Source organism: Aythya marila (genome assembly GCF_965140915.1).
Source record: "Aythya marila genome assembly, chromosome: 4".
Lineage (NCBI taxonomy): Eukaryota > Metazoa > Chordata > Aves > Anseriformes > Anatidae > Aythya > Aythya marila.
The window spans coordinates 43,268,850-43,292,865 of NC_139045.1; the positions used below are offsets into that span (position 1 = coordinate 43,268,850).

At 40.6% G+C, this 24,016-nt stretch overlaps 2 long non-coding RNA genes across 2 annotated transcripts; both read right to left on the minus strand.

Moving 5' to 3' along the window:
- Positions 1-2,002: 2,002 nt before the first annotated feature.
- On the minus strand, positions 2,003-13,465 carry LOC309877334. The gene is made up of 3 exons (XR_014317349.1): positions 12,237-13,465; positions 9,613-9,700; positions 2,003-2,309 (listed from the first exon to the last, which is right to left on the minus strand). It is a non-coding gene; the product is annotated as an uncharacterized lncRNA (long non-coding RNA).
- Positions 13,466-17,472: 4,007 nt separating this feature from the next.
- Positions 17,473-23,435, minus strand: LOC309877335. The gene is made up of 3 exons (XR_014317350.1): positions 23,254-23,435; positions 20,405-20,526; positions 17,473-17,547 (listed from the first exon to the last, which is right to left on the minus strand). It is a non-coding gene; the product is annotated as an uncharacterized lncRNA (long non-coding RNA).
- Positions 23,436-24,016: the final 581 nt, after the last annotated feature.

Below are 24,016 nucleotides of genomic sequence, written 5' to 3' on the forward strand. Positions count from 1 at the left end.
CCGGGGAGGGCTGTGGCGGGGCCCGGGGGGGGCGGCACGGGGCAGGGGCTGGGAGGGGCGGGGGGCTCGGTGGCTTGGCAAAGGGCAGCACGGCAAAAGCCAAGCACGGGTCTGCCCGCTGCCCGAGCAGTGTGCCTAAAGCAACCCAGCACGTCGTCTGGAAAGCACAAACCCCTCGGGTGCATGTTTTGTGCCTGAGGCTGGCACCACCCGGGCGCACGCCTGGGAGGATGCACAGCTTTGTTTGGAGACCCCGCTCGGCACCCTCGCTCTCCTGTCCCGCTGCGTGCCCCTTGGGATGCTCTCCCACCTCCATGGCAGCACCTGGGCAACGCCAACCCCGACAGCTACACCGGCCTCTTCATTTCACTGAGCCAACATACCGCAACCTGCACTGGGGAACAAACACAACAGCAACACACGCTGTCCTGCAGACACCATTTGTAATGTTGCTTTTGCTAGCACGTATTTACAGTAATTTCATCGCTGGTCAGCTTCCCGTCCCAACTCTGACCCTTCGCAAGCCGTAAATCGTAATTCTTTACCAGAATCGGTGACAACTACGCTGCTTCCCACACCCTCACTCCAGAGGCTTAATCATGATGGATGGAGCGTGCAGAGCACGGCGCGTCCCAGCGCGGGGCCGGCGCAGGTTCACCCCCGTGTCAGCCAGCCTCGCAGCGCCGCGGGCACGGCCAAGCATCACGCGCCTGCCGTCATTCCATCCACGCGTGGGGATTTCAGCCCCGTCACTCAGATGTATCTCTCCTCTCCTTGTGTCCTCCAGCTCTTGCTTCTTGCTGTTTGTCTGCTTCTGATGCTTTCTGCCATTTCTCCATGAAACCCAAATGTTATTGCTGCACCTGAGAGTTTTAGACAGTCAGACCAATGGTGGAGATGCTCCTGGTTTCCTCTTGCTCTTCTTTTACAAGAGAAGCTTCATTCAGGACATTTTGTGTCCTTGCTCTATAAATTCTTCCCAAGTCCTCGTCTCCTTCTCAGAAAGGAGAGAGTTCTTCAGGCAGGTGAAGGGAAAGGGGAAGGAAACATCATTCTTAAACCTGTAAGAAGTTCAAACAACCAGCCAAGCAAAAAAAAACCCAACCCAACAAAACCACATTTCTAAAGACTGAACGTTCCTAGATTCACTTAGCCATTCCTGACACAGCCTTCACCTACACACAGAGCAGGCCTTTCACAGCCCTCACGTAGCTCTGAGCACTGCCCTGGGAAATCACATTTCGGCACCTCGTCGGCCAGCACTCCTTCATTTGGCAAGAGGGACATCCCCGTACCCTGGAGCAGCACTGCCTCAGCTGGCTGGAAGCCCAAATGCACGTCTCACAAGACAGGGCCCTGATATTTTTCAGATTCTTCTGAGCCCTGGCCCCTGTGATGGGGCCCAACCCAGGGGTGGCAGGGTGGATTATCTTTAATCAGCTCAAATTCCTTACCAAAAAATCCTTTTAACAATTTGTGCAGCTACCAGTAAAATTACAGAGCCTAAGAGCTCTTTAGAAGCTTGTCACTGGGGCTTCTATCTGTGGGGCCTCAAAATAAATGACAACGAAGCTAAATGGAAGATCATACTCTCTCAGGTATTTCCATTCACCTCAAGATCTGTCCCCCTTTTATAAATATATACACGTATATATTCATTTTTCACTTTCTAATGGAAAACATACCAATTTTTATTTTCTCCATATTTATTTCTTCTGCACTCCAACCTTGAGATATGGTCATTGACATTTCTCATTGACTAAAACAATTTTGGCAGTAGCATTTTCCTTTCGTGTGGCCTCGATCGCATTATCCCCACCACCACCCTTCCTCAACTCAGATCTTGTGCACAATTACACCCATAGAGCTACTTCCCCTCCACCCAAGCCATTAATTATCCCTGTTTTCAACCCCATTCATTCTCATTCTCTTGGCCTGCTTAAAACATATTCCATGTTAGAATGCCTTGAACCCTACCTTCCTTCTACATTCCAAAATAAATCTTAAAAACCTATTCTGTAAGCTGTTCCATTTATCTAAATTACCCACCTTTTTGTGTTTGCCTTGCATTGTTTTATATGTAGCTAGATTTTTTAATAGCTTACCTCTTAGAGAGACAAACCTGTTTTATCTGGTGTTGCCCTCATGGTTGTGGCTCATACGGAACACAAGGCACTTCATAAATGGGACAGACAGCCCCTTCTGATGGTAGATAACCGTGGGCCAGGTGTATGTCCAAACATTGCCTTTATTCAGTACACAATGCTTACGTTTTCTTGAGACCCTCAATAGCATCATACTCAGAACACCTAAAAAAAAAAAAAAAAAAAAAAAAAGGAATTTTTGAGGTATTTCAAATTGGGGGTAACATATCCCATCAGTTTTATTGCTCTAGTTTTTAATTTTTAATCCACAGTGCAAGACTCACGTCTACAACTTTCCCAGACTTTCCAAAAAATCCTGTCATACCACAGCCCTAAGAAATTTCAATCCCCTTTCATGGAAATTGCTTCAGCCACACGTCCTTCAGTCTGCTAGGACTGTGTCCCCACAGAATCCCACACAAGATGGTGTTTGAAAGGCACGGTAAATTAATCTGCAGAAGACCTGGTTTACTGTGAAATTAAAATAATTAAAAATAAGCCCACTGTGACTTTTGAAAAGAGAGCTAAAACTCCTGGAAAGCAAAACCACAGATGAACACCTCAGCTCATCTATCTTCCCCCCCCTAAGACATAACATCAGGTGGTTTGTGTCAACACAGCAGGCTGGAAATGCTTCCAGGTATTAGAAATGGAGCAGCAGCCCCAGGCCCTCAGTCCATCGCAGCAGTTCCTGGCTCTCTGGGTTTCTTGGCTTCACAATCCCTCTCTTTGGTACACATCCAAGTAACCATTAGCCAAAAGCAGCAAGATAAGCTGTCTCCTTTGAAATTTTCCTGTGTTGTCTAGCACTCAGCCAGCAGTGGAAAAACCCCCTCACTTTGCCGGCACGTACTGGTGCTGCTGCTGAATGCCTCCCACTCTGGCATTCGCTTGTCAAAGGCAACAGCCGTCCAGAGCTTGCCACTCACAGCCAAATCTTCTGTAAGCAACCTCAACTTCAGTGTTATGCTAACACGCAGCCTGGCCCTTGGAGATGCTGCGAGACCCCCAGTAACACCACAGCAGGCCTGGTATGGAGCAGGTGATAGGCTACACATTGCCCAGGCTTGTGCAGCGCCTCAGTTTGGGCGAGCTTCATGCTCTCTAATCGTCAATACACATCAGTGCTATACAACACACCCTCTCCTGAATCTCAAGAATGCTGTGATAAGAAATCGTACATCCAGATGAGACAGAGCTCGACTTCTCTGGTGGCAGTTCTTCTAATTCAGTCTCTCTTTATTAATCCTTAACATTAAGTAATGCTTTTTTTCCTCCAAATAGCCCTGAGGGAAGAGGAGCTTGCAAAGTAAGACAACGGCATTTTGTAGTTCGGGTGTTGTGTGAAGAAAAAAAAAGTTGTATTAAGATCAGAAAGGGGCAAGAGCACTCAGGCTTCCTTGCTTGCTCTCTTGTTCCTTCCCTCTCCCTCCCTCTCTCACCCCCCTTTTTCTTCTCACTTTGACTGATGCAGTTCTCTGCTCCAGATGTCTCCCCCAGCCTCAGAAAAAAATGACAAAATGTGTAATGTGGATGGCCCCTGAGTAAATCCATCTGAGTGCTCCCTCCAAGCAGGAGACAGCCTTAATATGAGAGAATGGCTTTGTTCAGGCAGTCCAGACAGATATCTGGGTAGGACAAGTACAGTAAATGTCTTTATCTTTTAGTGGATTTTTTAATGCTCAAGGTAACACACTTCTTAAAATTAAATATAATTATTTCTTTCAAAGTCTGAGCATGTGTTAAAGAATTCAGCAGGAACTTATTCCCCAGAGTGCTTAACTCTTTCACCATCAACAGCTGATAGTTATTGTCTGGGTCAGCATCCCCATTCTCAGGAGCTTAACCACATGCTTCATCTGCTTTGTATGATGGAAGCATACAGCCACAAGTCTCTCTACAACAGACTGATTTTTTTTTCTAAGCATTGACTACAACAGCAAGCAGCCTCATTTTTTGCTCACCTACTTTTGTAAGCGCAGCTTATGACAAAAAGTTTCTGTATTTTAAGTGTTAATGCATGTTATTAATTGCCTGAGAAAGTTCTCATGCACAGCCACTTTCTTCTTCTATGTATATGTTCAGTATCTCATTTTCATTTCTGGTGATTTTATGGCACTATTCATCAAGATTTGTTTTTAAACAGAGGCTTATATCTTCCCTCTTCATCTTTTTTTCTGATACAAACAACAGAAAGAATTCATACATCCTCTCTATTACAAACCTCTTACTGTCTCCATTCCAGTTCAGAAGAGTACTTCAGAAGGATAAAGCACCAATGGGCACTTTGTCTTTCTAAAGTAAAAATTTCTGAATATATACTTAGTCCAAATATGACCACAGATGGCCAAAGCTTTGTTTTGGGCTGTCTTTAGAAATGGTTGATGTTGGAAACACGACAGGCCAGGATGGCTGAAGATAAGAGGACTAACAGACCGATGAGGCTTAAACTGGAAGTAAATCAAGTTTGTTATGGTCCAAAATGATTGCACTTGGAAAAAGAACTAGACTGTCTAGAAGCACTGACAGCTGTTGCAGATGTAAGAGATACAGTAGTGACCTCAACTTATGAGAAGTAAGAAATAATGTTCTAAACAGGAACATTATGGAGGTTAGAGTTCAGAATTAGTAAAATCACCATTCTAATGTACGTACAAACACATGCATTCTTACTCTCTCTCTGTATCCACATTACATATAGAACATAAGAACAATCAACATAAGAACATACAAATCAGCAAAATTACTCTGGGAAGTGAAAATAAACAATGTCAATATAAAGTCAAGATTGAAACTACATAGGAAAAAAAATACAGTTTTAAGAAATACCCTGAAATCAAACATGACAGACTCAAAGAATTTGAGTTAATGTTGGATTTCAAGGAAATCCAAATTTATTACTGTGAGAGACTCCTGAATAGGAACAATCATAAAAACACCTCTTTCTCGCAGGACTGCATTATATCCATAAGATCATCATTTAGGTATCACTCCTAACCCGATGCCACTGGAAGGGCAGTGGCTGAAAGGTCTCTGGTCCCGCTGTCCTGCTGAGGACAGTGGTGCCTCAGCATGGGCTCTGGGTCAAGGCAGTTTAAAGACCTTTGTATTAAGTCAGTAGTCCTGTGAGTAGTCCCGAAGAAACTTATCTCTGCTTATGACTCAGACGTGTTTTAGCTTCATCCTATTACTACTACAGGGCAGAGAAGCTGCTTGCTGCACTGAAATGTGTAGAGCCATAAGACATTATAGGGAGATGTTTTTCTCTATAGCAGGGGAAAATCAGTGCTTGTAAGGCAAGTACAGAAATACAGCCACTATCTGGGTTTTTGCTTGTTTCTGCATTTAAGAAACACATTTGAATAAAACATACAAACATTTAAGAAGTGGATCTTGGAAAAGACCTCTAGAGGTCATCTGGTCCAACCACGCTGCTCAAGCAGGGCGACCTAGAGCCTGTTGCAACAATTCTACTTGGGACCACTGTAAGGATTTTCACTATTAAGATTTCCACACCAACTACAGACTACTCTGGGAAAACAATGTCTACCTCATAGTGTCATACTGCCCAGCAAGTGATCAGGAAATAGTGGAAAATCTACTGCAAATTCTGTTTCCCCTTTTAACTGAGGTTCCTGTCTTGTAAGGTTCGTAAGATTCAAAACTTCCATCTGGGCTAATTAAGCAGAATGCCAAGTTATCCACAGGATATAAAAATATAGGTGGAGGTGGGGAAAATACTCTTTCCATTCACTGGTAAGTTATAGAAGAAAATCAGACTACATTAACGGAGGAATACAGCAAAGACAGACTATTCCCAAGGAACAGGAGTTACCACATCATGCAGCTTTCATCATTTCACATTTGAGGGCAAGCAGAGATGAGCTCAGCGAGATGTTACAAAATAATAAATGTTGTTTTACTATAGCATGGATTTAGTTTCTCCCAGTTGTTCAACTGAAATCTCGCTCTACGTTATTACTGTAGAACTTATTAGCTGGCAGGTAGAAAACAGCAAGAATAAAGAAAATAAAACCCCAAATCTCTCTCTTGGTAACAATCTGTACTAGCTGATAGTATTCCAGAAGGAATGTCACAACAGCTCTCCAGTTTGTTTTCTCTTTGTTTCAGGACTGTTTCCATGGATCCCCAAACCTAGGCCCCTGTGAAGGGCTCCCCAGAGCATAATGCCATGTAGCTGCAGGTCACAGACCAAGCATCACATGCAGAACACAAACACAACTCCAGTAGCCCTGTCAACACATTAAAGCTATTGCGAATACAGTTCAGGATCCTAGCATACCAGTATGTGTGGAGAGAGAAACAGGCCCTGGAAATACTGTTAGAAGCGCAAAGAAATTATGAAGTCTTTTGTGCTGCATTAGCTCTTAGTTCTAGCAAGGGAGATCTGTTCTGAATGACTTTGAGGAAGCATTTAGTGCTGGGGTGGATGTTAGTATTCTCACTCCACCACACCCCAATTCATCCAGCCATGCCATGGCTATCTTAGGTGAAGAGCTTTCCGGAATTCTTCCTTTTCCTTACTACAAAATCATTCCTATGCATCTGTAAATTTACCACTACTGCACATAAACCTACACCTCTTATGATATCTGAAGTTACAAGTACTGTAAGAGCAACTTAAGCCAACTGGCTCTTGTGAAATCTTGTTTGTTTCTTGGAGAGACGCTTGCAGCATTTCTTTGTGGCAGTTTAAAAAAACTGTAATCTTCTGTCCACATGCCAAAACAGAATTTGTTATCTGCCAAAAAAATGACTTTCCCAATACTGTCCAGGCTATTATCTCAAACCTGACCCACAATAATTAACTTCCAAGCATCTGGGAGGTTAAATTGCTCAGTGATCTCTCCTCTTGTATGCAAAAGTGATAGGTATTACGTGAGAATTGCTATTTAGGTTATATTAATTTTTCCCCTCAGGAAAAATTAGAGAATGATTTGAGTTTTATTGAATGCAATCTTCCATCAAACACTTAATGAAAATCTTGTGAAAATATGGCTATCTTTGAAAGCAGCCTGAAAAAAAAGAGGTTTAAACTTTGCTACATAGTTCTTATCACAGTGATAGTAAACATGTGCAAATGGATTGTCCTTCTTCAAATTGAACTGCCTAATTGAATATCCATGTAGAGACTTACAGACACAACAGCAGATAATCTGGAAAGTGGCAGGAGAAGGACCTCATGCTTCGCTGTTTTTATGTTGTTTTTCCTCTGTAGAAGTTGTAATACCTGGTTGAAGGACCACCAGTGAATACTAAACAGGAAGTTTGCTCCAACATCACTGTGGCTGGCTCCCAACTCTGCCTGGTTCAGCTGCCAGCCATGAATTCCATTCATTTCTCAATTTGGATGGCATTTGGGAAAATGCTGCACATCTCTGTAATGCTGCAAATGCAAGCAAGAAAACCTAGCCTTACCTTGAAAAGAGCACTGAAGGAGCAAACTCCATGAAACACAAACTCGGGAGTGAAAAGCAGGAGTTAAGGTGCCATTACTACTCTTGAGTCTTTTATCTGAAGCCTAGTCTGTTAATGCTGGTAATCTGCCTTAACCTAAACTGACAAGTTCTCTACTGACACCCTGAGCGAGTTATCAGCGGATAATGCAGACAAAGCTAGGCTCTCTGGCTTTGCCACAGGCCACGATTACTCTGTGACATTAAAAGGTTGTCCCCAGTGTAGTGAGCAACAGTAGTGGGGGTCAGCATACGCGTGTCAGCAGTGTATTTCACAGTCTTTCGACAGCAGATGAATGGAAAGGCTCTGTAATCCTCCTGGGACCCAAGAATGAAAACTACAAGGACACTGAAATAGGCACAGACTTGTCTTCCTTTCTCTTCTTTGATCCACCCTCCACCCCCAGCCTGTCTCATCTCCTCATCCTTTGTCCCCACCCTGTTCCTTTCCCATCCTCTGATTTCAGTCGCAGGTTTTTAGGCTGTTTCTAAATCTTTCCTCAGCAACTCATGCCAAGCTCTGTCCTCTGGACTACTTTTCATTTGTATCTCACCATGGCTCCCAGCCATCTACTCCACAGCTAGGTTTCCTTTCCCCACTTCTTAATTTCTGCCTCTCTTCTTGAAAGCCCATTTCTCTTTCTCCTACCAATCCTCACAACTCTATAGCTTACTTTTTCCACAGAGTTTTTCCCTTTCCTTTCCTCTAACACTTTTCCTCCTCCCAGTAGCTCCCATTTCACTCTCCTTGCACGTTGGAAACCTCCAGTCCCATCAGTTTGTACATCACCATCACGCTGGTATACCTACCTACATACTTTGGGTAACACCAGAGTTTCCAACCAGCTCTGCTGGAAGCCCTGCTCCACAGGCCACCCTTCAGCCCTGCTCTGCCAGCACAGGCCAGCCCTGGGCACCAGGCACCACTCCACACCATCACATCGCTTTGGTCCTGCCGTCCCCAGAATGCGAAGGAGGGGTTCAGAGGAAAAGGGAGGCTGGTTTGGCCTGCCTGATATCTCCCTTTCAACTATTTTCCAACTCTTCGGTACAGAAGTTCTAGACAAGGCTATTCTGAAGCATCTGTACCAGTTAAAAGGTCAGGTACGAGGCTTCCTCTAAAACTTTGTGGAACTAGATGAAATTTTAACTGTTTAGTTTCAAGCTTGCCTGAACTCCAGTCTGATGAAAAGCCAGCAAAACTGAAATAGTTTTTAAAACACAACACATCTCTTACGACAAAACTCTTTCTCCTTTTAAGAAGTTAAGACACTATTGCCCAGAATTCCTCAGCAGCTGCAACCAACCACAAGTTCGTGTGTAATCCAGGAGTGCTTCACTGCAAGGAAAAAATAACAAAAACACATTTGGCTAACTTTACTGCCATAAATGTGAAGGGCTTTAATTCTGACTAATCACACACCTTGAGTCATTTCACTGTAGTCAACAAGTATCTTGTAAAAACAACAACAAAAGTCAGTAAGCAAATAATGATAAAATCCTTTCCCTCAAATACCAACAAGCCAAATTGATTTCAATTTACTATATTAATTAATTGAATGAAATCAAGGTGGTCAGCTAGCATTTTTAGTTTATATGTTTGCATACATAAATTACACGTGCAAGGATACATACAGATGAGTACTTGAGTCTTTTTTGTAAAATTTACTGGGCATCTTGGCCAAGAAGAATGATGGATTTTAACTGTTATTTCTGTTCATAACTGAATTGCAGTTTCTCAAAGAGAATAATCTCAGAGTTTCTATATTAAAATAACAGCAGCTTATGAATCAATTTACAGGCTTTGTCATCTGCTGATTCATTTATTTTAGAAAGACCAAGTCAATATTGATGATTCCCTTAGTTTTGTTACACATATTTTATGTCAGTTTCTCCTAGGATGAAGTAGGGCTTTTTGTTTATTAATTTCTCATCCCATTGTTGCATTTCATACTGTTGTTGTTGGAATGCCAACAAATAAGGACACTCACCTCCGCAGTATTAGTCTCTTCTTATGACATCAGTGTGTAGGCTGTACAAAATCGAGGGATGTTAGTCACTCACACCATCTGTGTGGGCCTGCAGAAAGGAAGATGTAATCTCTCATATGGTGAGTTTTATACAAAACAGCAACAATCCATATTCAGCTGCACAGATAAAATGGATCCCTGGAGGAACTTCAGTCTGCCAGAGAGCATGTTTGTGGCTGTCAGCTGTTGGGGGTAAACTTTTTAAAACACAGTGACAGAAAACCTTTTGTTTGTCCAGAAAATAAATTTGAGGGTGGTGGCAGTCAGTTTCACAGACTACAATTTGTTAGTCAAACTGTGTTGGTATTAAGTTGCATTTTAAAAGTTCAGGGCCAACATCTCTTCTCATTTCTACTGACATAAGAAAATTTGCTCTGGAATGATTTGAATAAAAGAAAGGAGAAAGCAATGAAATCATTTCTTCATTCTTTTTAGATATTTACTTCCCACAGTTTGAGGTTTTGTCTTCCCTAGCCTCTCAGAAGCTACCATCATGCTGTTCCTCAAAGTGGGGAAAGCTGGGTCTACCACGCAAAGGAGAAGTCTAAATGTATTGTTAGCAGGTCTATAGAAGTCTCCCTGCATAGCTGCATGCAGAAAGAAGAACAAGATATGCACAGCATGCCCAGGCCACCTCACCTATTTGTTTAGAAACACTCTTTTTTCTACTCATGCACTTCAAATAGTGCCTCTAGAAAGGCATCTAGAAAGCATGATTAGTCACTGAACAATTGTTCTTTCTTCCTTATGTTGTTAGTTACACTTTTCCAATTTTTTTTTAACATAAAAAACTCTGATATTTATGTTCAGATTAAGACTAAATCTTTGTGTCCAAATTTATTACTAAACAGAGTTATTTTCAATCTTAGGAGATAATTATAATTAAATTTACTTCATAGGAATTGTTAGCTTGATGACAAGACTCTTCAAATCATTTTCTGTCATTCTTCCTTAAACTCTTACACTCAACATCCTTGAGTGTAACTTTCAAAAGAAATTATTTGGGGGAATCTTCATTTTGCCTACCATTGCCAAATGCCAACTCCTATGTTACCTAAATTAAGCATCAATAAGGCATCTCAGCACTCTCAAACTGGAGACAACTCGAGTTTCAATCCAAATCCTTTAAAACTGTACTGGACTCTTTCGATTGATCACGAGTGGTTTTAGGACATTTCAGACTTCTCGCTAGAAGTCATGTATGTGAAATAGCTTAGTTCTGGGATGGCAAGGACAGTAGAGTAAATACAGGACAGAAATACTGATTAAATGATTTGCATAAAAGAATTATGGTCAGCATAATTAGTAGCTTTATCCAGTTATTTTTAAAGCAATTGTACTTAGCAGATGGAAGTAATTTTTCTGAAGGAGAAAAGGAGGCCCCTGAAATTTCACGAAGGGGTGAGCAAACAATCCTTAGCTAAACATATCCAAAATGCAACATTCCTCAACCCAGCATTCTGGGAAAAAAGCTGTGCGTTACTACATCGTGTTAGGAGGTGACAAAGATGAATAGTTTTGATTGTTAAAATTAATAAAGTGGGCTACCCTTGTTCTTTTATTCACATACAATATAAATCAGCAATAAATAGTCTCTATTTATTTTTATTTCAGTCTCTGTATGTCAACTTTGTGTAATGTCTATTAAAAAAATAGCATGTATTGTGATGTTTGAATTACTACCATGTGGGATAATTGGAAACATAATTATAGTACCTCTCGGACACAAGGCTTTTTTTCCAGTATGGTTACACGCAAGGGAGGCAGATCAAGCAATGAGAAGAAATGACTGGAACAAACTGTAAGCAATTAGCTTAGTTAACTATATGGAAATGGCCAGAATTCAAATGTGCTACAAATAAGCATAAAAAAAGGAGCTGCATTTGCTCACCTCATGTCTGAATTTGATCTGTTTGCCTAAGCATAGAAAAGCAGCGGTACTTTGAGTAATTTAGCTGTAATCCTTGCTCTGTCATAGCTAACTAGACCATCAATGACTTCAACCTGCAGAAGATCAATCTCAGAATAGTTAAGAATTTTCCCACTTTTAAAAGCATTGTCTTCAATGCATTATAAAGTAGGTGCAGGGCATAGAGATCTGATCCCAACTGCCTTTTAAAGAAAAACATCCATCAGATCTTTGCTATGAAACTTGGGTGGCATCAGGATTAAGGTTCTAAACCACATCAGAAAATTACATGTAATAAAGTAACACTGCACCATTCCAGATGAACAGAAGAAAATTCTACTATAGCATGTGTTTATAGCATCTGTGTTTTAAGACAGACCAAAACCTGTTGAAGAAAACCTTTATAGATGTGCAGTAATCTAAAACAACATTAAGAATAAGCACAACTCAAAGGAGAGTTACACATCGCAAACGAACGATGATCATAATGAAATGCATGAGACATGCTTCCACTCAGTGGAACACATTTCATGATTTTCTAATCTATCTATTCTCACTAGGAATCACTGCACATTAAAAGGGCATGGCTCAAAACTTGCTGTAATCTCATAAATTACTTTTTAAGGCACAGAGTTTGTGAGAATGAAGAAAGGAATATTTTTCTTAGACATTGTACCTGTTGCTGGCCCCTTCTGAGGATACAGCTGCCTTTTGCAGGGCAGTTGTAGCAGTCTGTGGGTTAGGGGACAGCCATAACAACTTTCTTTCCATCTCCCTTTGGTGTGTGGTTACCCTTGTTAATTCCCAGTTCCTAAGGGTTAGGAAAAGACAAGACTTTTGATTACAGGGACTATAGCCACAGCCCATGGAAAGTAGAAGCAAGCAGAAGTCATTTGGTACACCCAATTCCCTGCCCAGGCCAGAGACACATCATTTTTTCAGATGAGACGCAACCCGGCATTCCACAAAACACAAACAACAACAAAAAAATGTTCAGCCTATGACACAATGGAGGAACGAGGTTAGTGCTGAGGGCAAATTCCAAATATTTCAGCGTGTTTTCCTGGATCATCTCTTACGTAAGCCATGAAATTCAGTCTCACAGCAGCCTGCTGAGAGCAGAGGGGAGTGGGCTGGGAGCTCACTGACAATACCAGGCACATGTGCGCATACACACAGCCACCACGCGCACAAGGCAATAACAATTAGCTAGTCCACTGCAAATGTCAGCCAATTTATGTAATATCCTTTTACTCAGCATTTCGTATTCACTTAAGGGTGAAAAATCTCAATAAACTGTCTCGAGGGCATTGAAAGTGGGGGAAATTATCTGGATTCAAGTCCTGCTCTGATCACTTCTGCCGTTGGCTGCTCGATAGCCTATACATTACTTCAGTCAAACAACCAGTGAACAAGCAGGCATTTATTTCATAAGAATCACCAATGCAATTAGTGTTAACATGCTCTAATTGTTATTAACAGCAGCTGAGCAGCTGTCATTTTAAGTTGACTAAGCACAATGGCTCTGGGCTGCTGCTGCTCATGTTATCCCATGAGGCTACTCCAGAATCCCGTTTGCCCAGAGAACACTTTTACAGATGGTAAACAGCCAGAAATTACAGACTGGATGACATTAGCGCTATGACTTGCTGATTTAACGCACCTAGGAAATAAGGGAAGAGCTGCGAGTATGAAGATGAAGGGGCTAGATATAAATAATACCAATGTTTTCCCCACAGAACCTTTTAGTAACGAATATATTGGTGGTATACATCCACCACCTTCAAACAGGACCAAGAATCTTACCTGTTCAGTGCTTAAGAATTACTTAGTAGACGTGCCATGAAATACAACTTTTGTCACTACACTACATTGTTTTTCTATTATATTTTTTAAGTTACTTTCATTTGAGACCTCCAGTTCCCTGTTCTTTCTAGGAAAGCGAGCAGCAACAAGCTGTTACAAATGCTGCATCTTTCTTAAAACAGGAAAGAAAGTGGAAGAAAGAACTTGCCCTACTTGTCACAAAACAGAAGAAATTTCAGTTTGGCTTACAACTGGAAACAAAAGCTGTTGTGATCAAACCAAAGCTTACAATGCACATCAGACATCAGAATTCTGAAATTAAATCATATCTTCTCACAGTACTGACAAAAAAAAAAAAAAGATTAATTTCCAAAACCAAGCACAGAAATTCACAATGAAATACTTGTTACTTCTGTAATGATGTCATAAGGGTAAATAAAATAAGCTAGGCAGCAAGCACAAAAATTTAAATTATTACATTTGGTTTTACAGTAATTGTGTTTACCATAGGCACCTATATTGATTTAGAATGTCCATGGAAAATTCACTTGATTAGTCTTCCCTTGAAAGCCATTGGTTTACACTCCTCATTGAGGCACTTAATTCAGTTTTCCTTAATCAAAAGTTCTTAGTAACCCATTACACTTTTAGGATTACCTATACAAGGGACAGCATTTTTTAAAAGTGATGAAAGTTCCAAAATTTTGTACTGTTTGGTGTACTAGTTTGTAGCTGACTGGTCAAACCATTTTCTTGCGGCTATTTAAAATCTTCATGATGAAGTACTCTGTTTGTTCGGTCTCAAAATGGATCTGGTCTACATGAAGAAAAGTTTATTTTGGACAGTGTTGTCATAGTCATCTGTAATTCTAATGAGTACTTGTGTTTTTGATGGAGAAGGAAGACTTACTTACCATATGGATCTAACCTCCAAAACAATGGTTAGCATTATTCTCTGAAGGATAGAGGCGTGTGTACGCAATTATAAAATAAATCTGGTTTACATGAAAGAAAATGTCCCGCAATAATCTTAAACATCATGTCAGCATCCATTTCATGTATTTACAAGATTTGAGATCTTTTCCCAGCTTTTCTTTTTCAGTAACTGAAGTTTCCATTTGTTACTTTTGCTCCTCCTGGAAATCCAGCAGTAAATGATAACAAGAATTGTTACTACAAATACTTAGATGACTTTGCTGAAAGAGTGTTTACTTCAAGCATGTACCAAGCGTCATCAAATCCAGTTTGGCTAAAAGCTTCTGTCTAACATCAGATGCAAAATTTTCCTTCAGATAAAAATGAGATATAGGATATGTTACCAGAAAAAAAAAAAAAAAAAAAAAAAAAAAAAAAAAAAAAAGCCTAAAGCCTACAGGGAAAAAAGAGATTTAATGTTACACTCATTTAAGTTTAAAAAGATTAGGTCTCACCATATTATTGTCAGTGATCCTTTATTTAAATGATAGCAGTTGATATCAACTGAATATAGCATTTTCAAGAACAAGAGGCAGATTTATAGACGTCATAAATGTAGCATATCACTGTGTGCCATTGTGTAGTACCTCTAAAAAGACTGAAAGCTCCAAAATCGCTGTAAATACCCCCTGAATTCTGCAGAAGTCTCTTTTGACTGGAATATGGCGCCAGTATTGAGCCAATGCCTGGTGAGGTGCTCGCTCCAAGAAACCCCATTTGCAGGGAACATGCAGACGCCACAGACCTTTGAGTACACAGGGGAGCGGCCGCTGATTTCTAAAAATGAGGTTAACGTGTTGCTCTGCCACAAAAAATAAGCAGAGGTCTGATGAATTTCTGTTTTGCTTTCAACTCAGAATTTGTTTTATTTAGAGATGTTTAATTTATAATTATATCTTGCTGGCTGAATGCTCAGTTGTGTTGTGGAACCCTGCCCAGAGATCCTCATTGTTGCAGCTTTTAACAATTTTTTTTGCATTTCACAGATGGTCTGCATTTGCATTTTGCTTTTATTAGTTCCTTTAAATATTAATTAATAAGATTTAAAAAAATGAAGAAGAAAGAACAATAACAATAGTGGAACAGTTTTAGGCTTCATGTGATTACTTGCCTCTAGAACGTATCGTGGAGCTGAGTTGCTTCAGATCAACACACACACAGCAGCATGCATATCATATCAATACCTAAATATGGTTTGAAATATTAGCAATATGTAATACCTTCAGCATTATGCCTGATATAACAGAAACAGATCATGTGCTGTACTGCAACAGCTACAAAGCCTCTCATGAGGAATTGCCATTTATTGTTAGTTGCTAGTGGGTCACTGCTGCCTCAAACATACCTAAGGAAACAAGCAGACTTGCTGGCTGAGGTAATACAAACCTTTGAAAACCTACTTCAAGAATCAGGTATGAGCTTACATGGTTAACAACAGATACAGACAGCTGGAAAACTAGAGACACAGGAATGGTGATTTTCTCCCTAATTGGGAAGAAACAACCTTCCCCGGGGTACCTGTTTCTGAGACTGCCCGTCTATAGGCAGCTCCCTGTACAGTACCTTGATGTGCCCACAGACAATACAGCAGTTTGAAAAGGTCATATGGCTCCCACAGGTGTCCCAAATATCACCAGTAGCCAACTTCTTTTAATAAACTTACATACTGAAGAAAAAAGAAAAAGAAAAGATTCATAATATTCTATAGGCTGACATCTGTTACTTCACATAATACATACACAGCAAAACTGTCTTACATAACTCCATTTGGGGTGAAATTTCTTCTACAGGACTGAAAATTCCTGATTTATTGCAGCACATTGCAAGTAGCCCAAGTTCCTCTCAGAAGCAAATACTGAGATCTTGATCCGAAATACTTTATATTTGAGATGTTCCTGGGTTTGGCCTGAAGTCCCTCACTTTCCTGCCAATTTCAAATGAATCACAATGGAGTTTATTTTCTGATCTGTTGTAGTCATTCTCACAGGACTTTGTCAGATGCAGATACAGAGGGGATTTTAAGAAAATTAATTAGAAGAATTTCTGAAGTTGGCATGTCCAAAAGGATTTTAGAGGCTAGATCAGATCACGAGGCCACCATTTTTATATTAATCCCTTCCTTCCCTGCACATTTTGGAGGCGTAGGAAAAATCCTCTCTTGCCTGATTTCTGATACGGAAAACCACTCTTGTAGAAACAAGCTCTGCCATAGAAGATACAATTTGTTTGATTGGCTTGTCAGTAATTAATAAGAAATCAGCAGCTAATAAGAGAAGATGACACAGTAAGGCAATCCAAGAATAAATCCTATACCACTTGTGATTCATTCCCAGAAAGTTAAATTTCAGTGGGACTTTTGCTATTGTTCTTAAAGGACTGCAGTGAGAAACTCCATGATTTCAAGCCAAAGAAAAATGAGTAAATAAATGCCTTGGAGCCACAAAGAATCCTTCTCAGGCTGCTGCCAGAGCACGGCACAAAATTAGCCTCTGCTTATGACGTTCGACCAGATGGGTGTCACCCAGGTGGAACAGATGACACATTAAACAACAGACAATCTCTCACTCTCTCATTTGACCCCCAAAGAATGACAATGCTCACATTTAAGGAAGAAATTCCTATTATCTGCTATGCATATTATGCAAGTCACCCCACGTACATTTAGAAATAAATACAGAGTAGATTGTGTGATATAGGTGTGATATAGGGGTTTTAACTACATTCATTTACCCTACAGGCATTATGGAAAGGTAAGTTGGTGGCCTGAGCATCCCATACAAAGTAAAGCCATTTTGATCTGTCGGTAAAGCAGGTATTTGGCTGCACAAACAGGAGGAGGGAAGATTATAAATTCAATTAAAAACAAACAAACAATGAAGATATAAAGTGCTGGGAAAGAAAAAATACAGGCTAAAGATAGTTACCTCAGTAGATGTACAGTGCTTCTGCCTTTAAGAAGAGAAAGCAGCAGATCAGTGCAGGTGGGCTTAAGGGAAGTAAATGGATAATGCATGTGGGAAGTACATTTTTCTGTGGATCCCACAGCTCTGATACAGCCATACAGCATAACAGCTGAGGCTATTTATCTGATTATTGACAGCACATTACAAGTATTTTGCTGAATGAGATCCCTTACCATGTCAGATCCTTGTCCTTAAGGCTGTTCTGGGGAATGGAGACATCGCAGTAAGGTGACAACTCGGCTCCTGGGGATGACAAAACACACACAGGAGAAACTCAGCGCAACACTGACCATGCTAGGAGACCATTTGCTGCATAGTGCATACAGGTCTTACAGGGTAAGTGAAACTTCAAACAAAGATGGATTAGCTGAGTTAGAAACAGATTTAAACTCTGAGATGTCAAACCAGGTAACTTGTAGTATATTTTCTCCTCAGGAAATTTTTGTTGTTGTTTTGATTTATTTTTTTTCCAGATAAATGTTTTAAGTAAATCTAGTAGGTTTTCAGGGCTTCCTGCTGAAAGCAATGAATTCGTAAACAAGGGGAGCAAAATATGGTATGAATTCATCCTAGAGGAAGCATAATTAAGAGCACTTTATTTTTACAGCCCACAGTATAAACCTTCAACAACTAGAAAAGTTTGCTGTTTTTCAAAGGCTGAATATTTCAAAAAGACTGTTTTCCATCCAGTATCACAAGAGGGAAATAACCAAGACCAAAATAATGTCTCACAGATTTTATTTTATGTATGAATCAACTAGTCTAAAGGAAATACTACCTTCTTTGACTGGAAGCACGGGAGAGTTCAAGGATACAGTATGTATTTTTAAAGAAAAAACTAATACACATGTTTGGAAAGGAAAAGGACAAGACTTAAGCTCCTGGCAGTATTTGCAGACATCCACAGACATTTTGAATAGAGGTATTCTTCTGGGGGCTTTCACCTTGTCTGAAGGTTTTGTATTTGTTCCAGGTCTTGCAGTGTTTATTTTAAAAAGTCAAGTTATTCTTTCCTACTGCACTGCAAACTAGAACATTACTCCTGCTAATTTTGGGGACTCGAGCAAACAGGGCAGAAGAGCCAGGCACAGATGAAAGCATAACTCTAAAAAAGTAATTTAAGTTTCCACTTTTAAAAAAAAAAAAAAAAAAAAAAAAAGGAAAGAAATAAACAACAAGAAGAGGTAAGGATTTTCCTCAAACCTGCAGCAATCAAGTTAGTTAAAGTCAGTACAGGAAACACAAGGGGCAACTTTTTATGCTTTTGTCAGACCACAACTAATGAACAGAGATCTGACACTGAAGATTAATATTAAAGCCACAAATAAAGATCTTAACTAAAGTAAGTGATCACAGATTATAGGGAACCATTTAAAACACATTAAAAATAATTAGTGAAACTCCAAACACACACACAAGAAATACATACACTGCAGTCTCAGTTCATTTCCATATGATTTAGAAAGAAGACATTCATTCCCTCCTGCCAAGTATGCCAATTTGTATGTAGAAAAACCATTCTGCTGTGCTGGGTTTGCACTGTATGTTATATGACTTCTGGTAGCTCTACTTGGCACACTGTAACTACAGTGCTTTAATCTTCACCCTATATTCCAAAAAAGGAGCTACTGTGTTCATGGTCAAGGCTTACTACTACCCTCCAATAATTACTCTGTCCTGTTATATTCCTTACAGAATCCAAATGTGATAATTCTGTACAGGCAAGCAAGGCAGAAGGCTTTTAGACAAAATCAATCAGCTTTATCAGGTTTGCAAATCTGAAAATGTCTTTGAAGATGAAAAAGCCAAATCTTAGATGACATCAAAACTTAATTAATTACTACAATAATTCTGGCTTGTGGCATTATCCAAGGCCTCATTCTGTTATGCACTACATGAACACAACAGAGTTTCATCTCTACAGAGTTTGCAGTTTTAGAAATAAGAAACAGACTGAGAGAGCTGAATTAAGATTGTCTCCAAAGCTGACCTCCACCTGACATTCCCTGCAGGGGACATCCTTTTACCACTAAGGATGCTGGACTCTTACTCCACATCACGTTCTTCAGTGGAAAGGATGGTTTGACCTCCTGTATATCTGATGCAATTTTTTTTTTCCAGGTCATCATTAAGCACTCAATTACTACTGCTGTTAGAGCTTATTAGAAGAAATATCATAGAAAAAAAATCATAGAGCTGCTTTTAATCAATGTTGCACTCCTCATCAGGATTTGCAGTCCACGATTTTACTCTTCTTTCCCCTGAGAAGTGATCAGAAAGTCACCCTTTTCCAGCATTAACAAGAATGGGGAAAGACAACCATGTTTTTGAAATAACCTGTTTCTTAGGGACCGAGGCTTTTACTCCCCAAAGCAATGGAAACTTTACTGGTGTTTTTAATGAAAAAGGGATTGGTTCCTGTATTACTTTACAACCAAAGCATGATTCCCCCTTCCCCTTCAGCCTCCTGAGAATAACATATCACTGAAGGAACATCTTGTCACACATGCACATCAGCAAAAGCATCTGTAAATTCTCGTTCAAGAACTAAATTTGTGGTAGAGGCTCATAGCAACACTTAAAACAGAAAGAAAACAACCTGACTGGCCTTTTAAAGGAAAATCCAATTCATGACAAGTCTTATTTTAACTTGTTAACTGAGGTAATCAGACATGAACATTTGAGTGAGGGCAGGGAACAGAACATGTTATTTATGTAATGTTGCTTCATATCATGGCTACCTGTTAAATTCCAAGTATCAAGTTGTAGGGCAGTCTAACATCATATTTTGCATATACTTAATTAAAGCAGCACCTCTTGGTACATACAGAAGTCATGTACTTTTAAATTAGCCCCTGCATTTTGGCAGACCTTTCTTAGGCAAGTTAGCAGTAAGTCTGTTTAATAATCAGACTGGAGCAGATAGGAGGCACTAGAAGAATCAACTTTAAGTCAGTTCCTCCAGCTTCTGCACAGTTACTCATTTTTGCCATGACTTACCACTCTCCTGGGCAAGCAAGGATCAATATACATTATTTCTATTCAGGTTACAAGTGAATTAACGCACTCAGTTGCAGGTGAGGACAAAATCCTTCCTTACCGGATGCCTCCAAACACCACACAGAGGGCTTATAGCAAGTTACTAAGAGCATTTCTCCTGGCCTTGAAGCTCGTCTTTCCTTCCATAGTTTCACTGGTCTTCTGAACGGTTGTGAAAATAACCTGGAAAGCAGAATGTTATTTTCAAGAAGGTCCTCTGCAAGCTCTGTTTGAAACAGTCCCTAGAACCCATCACTGGAGCTGAAATTTAAAAGGTATTCTTGTATTAACCCCATATACTATTTACTGCTAATTACTGAGCTGACATTTGGTAATTCTGTTAAGTTTATTTAGAGCACTGCTTTGAGATGCTAGATGCTTTAAAAATAAAGGCTTGAATAACTGCATAGCCAGGTTCACACACCATTATTTTTTTTTTTAACAGTTAATTGCATGGTATTTCAGATAAACAGAGGTAGATTTGGGATCCTTTTCCAGTCAAGTTCTCTTACCATTGATTCCAACTGAGTTTCTTGGCTTCTGGCAGCCATCAACTTACTGCCACAGTTAAATGACCCCAGAAAACAAGAACATGAAGAACTTGAATAATAGGCTTCGGATGGTTATTTAAACGGTGCTCACATAAATTAAGAGATGAAGGGAGTGAGAAGCAGGGCACTGAACGCTGACTACCTCTTACATTGAGTGAGGCATACCTGAGGAACTGGAACACTGGTGTGAGCAGTGGCAGCAAATGAAATACAGGAATTTATACCCCAAACAAAACTTAATTCCCCTGTGTTTTCTGTGACTTTTTTTTTTTTTTTTTTTTTTTTTGGCAAAAGACTGTTCTTGGACAAAATTAGGATTTACTGATAACAGTCTGAAAAAAGAGAGAGATGGTCTTCTGTGACATAAATAGGAGGCAAAGGTATTAACTGTCCTAGCTTTGGATTGTGTGATGACAGGTTAGTGATGGTAACCGAGAAACTATGTCTGTTCTGCTGCAGAATGCCTGTACCATAGATATATCTGCTTTCTACAACTCCTCTGGAGTTACTTTGGCTCTCTAGCATTAACAAACAGATGTTTTGTTTTGTTTTTAAATTCACATTTAGTCAGTGAAAGCAGGGACAGATTATACCTTGGAAATAAATCAGTTCAACAACTGTTCTGTCTTATTTTTATTCGTCTCTCAAGATCTGCAATGCTGGTTAAATATTTGGTCTCACAACATAGCAGACAAAAGCTGTGAACAGCACTAGACTCCAACCTACTGATTTGAGCTGGAAGTGGTCAGGGAGCAATCTTCCCACTACTTCTAAATAAAAACTGCCTGCTGTCTTTTATGCTCTTGCCATAATTAAAGAATAATCCTATTGTTTGAAGTATCGCTGGGTCCCCAAGGAAAGAATTTCTTTCCATCTAAACAGATTTTTACTTTTTTTTTTTTTTCTTTTCTCCAGTGTCTGCAAGCAGAGAAACCAAATACAGGCTTTCCCCGCTTGATTCTTCCCCTTCACATGTGTTCATTCACCATCTGTGCATGATCATGGCCCAGCCTTTCCTTTCATCTCTCTGAAAAGCACCCAAGAATCCCTCCCAAACATGTCTCATACCCTTGTTGCATCCCCTGAAACAACTCTCATGCGATGCTACTGACCTGGACCCTATGCTGTAGCAAGGTTTCCTACCTGACCCTGGAGGGCAGACCTACCTGGAAGCCTTTTTAGACTATATTAGATTTAATAAGCAGAGTATATCTACCATGAAATATATTAGCACACATTAAATAATAATAATAATATTGTTATAATAATTATAATATATTAGCACGCATTAAATAATAATCATAATAATCCAGGTGTCTATTCACCACTCACTAGAGGTACATTTCCCACTGAAGGGAGACATGTATTTCATAGAGACAGCAGGCAGGCAGCAATCCAGTTACCTTTCAACTAAGCATTTAGTAGAATCATCCTCCCTAAACGTGCAGCTCCGTGAGCAGCAGCCTTTAACTCAGTGGTGCAACATCTCTGTACAATACAGCAACCTCAGCTCTCATTACTCTGTGCTACCTCTACATGCCACTATCAAAAACAACATCTCGGGTACCTTCCCACTGCAAGAGCTGTTTGTCATGCAGGGATCGTGACCATCAGTGAGAAAACAGGCTGCAGTTTTCCTGTGCCTCCAGTGGAGCGAGCTGGCTGGCAGCATGACCCATGCTGCAGGTCCTTAGGAGAGGGACATGTGAACATGTGGCTTCCAAGGGTGCTGCTGGTGAACACTGGGGTGGACCAACCACAACACAAAGCCATCTGGGGCCTGATGTGCAGGGAGAAGTGAGGGATCTGTTTAATCCACTCACTCTGGGAAGTGGGATTCTTCCCTGAATCCCACTGTACCTCCCCACTTTGAGTGCTCTGAGGGCTGCTGCAGCTGTTCTGCAGGGTTTCAGCCTGTAAATCTATGCACTAGCAAACTCACTAACCCCTCTCCTAAACGGCCCTGCCAAACCACCAGGCTATTACGTAACATCCCTCTTCACTGCCCAGGATGTCCTCCGAGGGGATTCAGAGCTTTGCACTCAAAGGCATTAACGTAAGGAGATGGTGAACGCCGTGGCCAACGCCTGGCTTGTACAAGTCACACATTAGTCAATTTGACGGAAGCTTCCCTGTGCTTAGTGTTTACCCTGACAATGTCTTGGAAAAGCTAAAGCTAGAAACTCCCTTCTAAGAAACACTGGCTTTTCAGAAGCCACTCAACACTGCAGACACGTGACTATTGACTTCATTGCTGTTCCTCTGCTAAGTCTTGAAATGCACGCTGCATGCCCGGAAAGGGAGTACTTGCAGGGGAACAGAAGTGCGGTTGTGCCTCAGCCATTGCTCCTCCACTTACACGCTCCTCTCTACTCCCTGATGGATCTGCAAGTATTGCAGGTATTTGCCAGAGGTTCCAGCTCCAATTTTATGTCCTCAGGGCTTACTGTAAAGCACGTAGTAGTTCCAGCTCTGCAGGGCACTGTACAATACGCGGTGCAGAATCTGCAAAACCTGCAGGCACAGACAGCCACGAACACCAGCTGCAGCTTTCAGAACTGAAACAGCAAAAATAACAAGGCTTTCAGGAACAGAGTGCAACAAACAGAATCACAGTGCTAGCACCGGCATGGGTGTTTCCAAATTCTAAAGAAGTGGGTATTACTAATGGAATAACCAGATAGAAAGCCAAAATAGATGGAGCAGAGTGTTCTTTTATTTCTCCACCACTTAAGATCAAAACCAGCCTCCAGTCTGTCCACTTGCCTGAGTTTTTCCTCACTCTCCCTTCAACTGCATCCCTACAAACATCAGGTTTTGGAGCATTTTTATCTGCAAAGAAAAATTCCACTGAGTGCAGCTCTATCTACGCCATGCTGACACACTGCAGAGAAAATGGTCTGGTCCTGCACCTGCATGGTAGTTGATGCAGCGATGCTGGTGGCAAGTGGCGGAATTTAGTCTGAGATTTTTTGATTTTCCAAATTTGTTTCATACGAACTGCTCTACTTGGACTCATCTGCAACTGATCTCAAGAGGATTGTTGATTTAGGATTTAAGAGACTGAGGAATAAAACTGGAATATAGTCCTTCTGCTTCAAGATGCTATCAGCAAATTTTAC